Here is a 1,992-nt window from a genome sequence, read left to right as displayed (position 1 = left end):
GCAGGTGGATGCATTGCGGTAAGTCCTGAAATTGGGGCACCAGTGTGGGAACTGAGGGCCAGTGGAGCCCTCCATCCCTTGCTGGGACTGGGGACACTGCAGTGACCAGAGTCACCTCCCCATCTCTCTACAGGCAAAGAAAGGTTTGCATCGAGTGAAGAGGTCTGAGGTGAGTACCCTGAGCTCTGCTGGGCCCAGAGCCTCCCCTGTCATGGTCACAACCCTCCGGGGCACCCCAGTGCACCCCAGTGTGCCCCAGTACAGCCCAGTGTGCCCCAGTACAGCCCAGTGTCCCCCAGTACAGCCCAGAGTGGCTCTAACCCTGCATTTCTCCCCAGCCCCCCGTGGCTGAGCAGGTGGAACTTCTGCAGGAATGATGCCTGGCTGCCCCTCTGGATGCCCAGGTGAGAAATCTCAGGGGGTCTTCAGCCCCACAAAAGATCCTCGGGGGAGCCAAAGGGCTCCCTGAGCCCTTTGGGGAGGGCAGAGCTTGGGGATGGCAGAGGGATGTGGAGGGAACTGTCCCTGATTCATGTCCTGGGGTAGCTGGACAGAGCTGTCCCCAAGGCTTTCCTTGCTCTGGGGAGCTCTAGGGATGCCCAATGTCCCTGGGGGAGCAGCGAGGGCTCTGGGAGGTTTTGGGGTATTCCAGGGTGAGGGGCTCTGGGGGTCACATGGATCTCAGGAGCCAAGTCCTGTCCCAGGTATATCCAGGGCTCCAATTCCCTTCTCCTGCCACAGAACCCTGCAGAGAGAGGGGGGGGGACAAGGCCCCTCTCATGTCCCAGTGGACACCAGGGCTCATGATTTGGGCTCTGTCTTTCAGGCCTGGAACTGATGGTGGCACTCGGGTCCTGTCCCCCTTCAGCAGCATGAGGAGATGATCATCCCTGGATAACCCCCCTGATCCCTTGGGAGCCCTGGGAATTTCCCTGGAATAATCAATAAACAGCTTCAGCAAAGCAACTCTGTGTGTCCATGTGTGCATGTTCTCATGTCCATCTGTGTGTTCCATGTCCATGTGTGTTCTGTGTCCTTCTCACACCCCTGGGACTCTCCAGTCCCTCCCTCACCATGAGCACAGCGACAGTTCCCAGGGGTCTCTGCACAGGAGATTCTCTTCCCCCTCGTGTGCCCTGGACATAGCAGGTTGGGACACCTTGGAATGTCCCCCTGGAGCTGGGAGGGACAAGGGGCTCCCGAGTCAGCCTCTGGAACCCCCAGGGTTTGGGGCACAGAGGGAAACAGGTTCTGCCCAGGGCTCTGGGAGCCCCTTCCCCAGGTTGGAGTCAGGGCAGGAGCTGATGATGGACAGGAGCCTGGAGCCCTGGATCCTCTGGTCTATGTGGGAGTGACAGCACTTCTCTGCCCAAGGATCAGCACTCCAGGGCACATGGCTGTTGGCAATGAGAGCATTGAGGTCGCCTAAAGGATCTCTGGCTGTTGAGATCCCTCTGCCTGGATTCAGGGGCAAATAGGACCATGTGCCAAAGTCAGTAATACAGAATCTATTAAACAAGACCTGAGGGAGAAAGGGAGAAGGGAAGGAAGAGAGGGAGAAGGGAGGGAGAGAGCTCAACCAGAAGGTCAGTACCACTCATGGATCCACCAGCGTACTGTTGGTCCTCCTTCCCCCGGAGATTCTTGGTGGTGGGAACTGAGGTCACTCTGAACTTATCCCTATTTATCTGTTTGAGCAAATTAAGGAATTGGTACTTATCGGCTACACAGCCCTCTAATGCCACTGGTTAAACAATTCCCTGGTCTCTGCTGCTGATTAGTCCCAGCTCAGCCTGTCTCTTCTCTTCAGCTGGAGCTTTCTGGGCTCAGTGGCCATGAGTCAGTGGTCGCCATCTGCCCCTCTGGAATTGACCCAGTCAGAGCAGATTCCAGCACAGGTGCTGCATTGGCTTTCCTTGTCCTCCACCAGGGATCCATTCTGCTCTCCCAGCTTTGTTTACCTCCCCCAAGGCCTGAGACAACCCCAGACAA

The 1,992-nt window shown here is 57.2% G+C and overlaps 1 long non-coding RNA gene across 1 annotated transcript; it reads left to right on the top strand.

Annotated features, from left to right (window-relative positions):
* On the top strand, positions 1 to 966 carry LOC146420839 (uncharacterized). Its single transcript, XR_014848938.1, has 4 exons — positions 1 to 18; positions 134 to 169; positions 339 to 404; positions 827 to 966. It is a non-coding gene; the product is annotated as an uncharacterized LOC146420839 (long non-coding RNA).
* Positions 967 to 1,992: the final 1,026 nt, after the last annotated feature.

This window comes from Lichenostomus cassidix, unplaced genomic scaffold (assembly GCF_008360975.1).
Source record: "Lichenostomus cassidix isolate B80296 unplaced genomic scaffold, HeHo_3.0 HiC_scaffold_45, whole genome shotgun sequence".
Classification (NCBI taxonomy): Eukaryota; Metazoa; Chordata; class Aves; order Passeriformes; family Meliphagidae; genus Lichenostomus; species Lichenostomus cassidix.
This window is presented reverse-complemented; position numbering and strand designations above follow the sequence as displayed.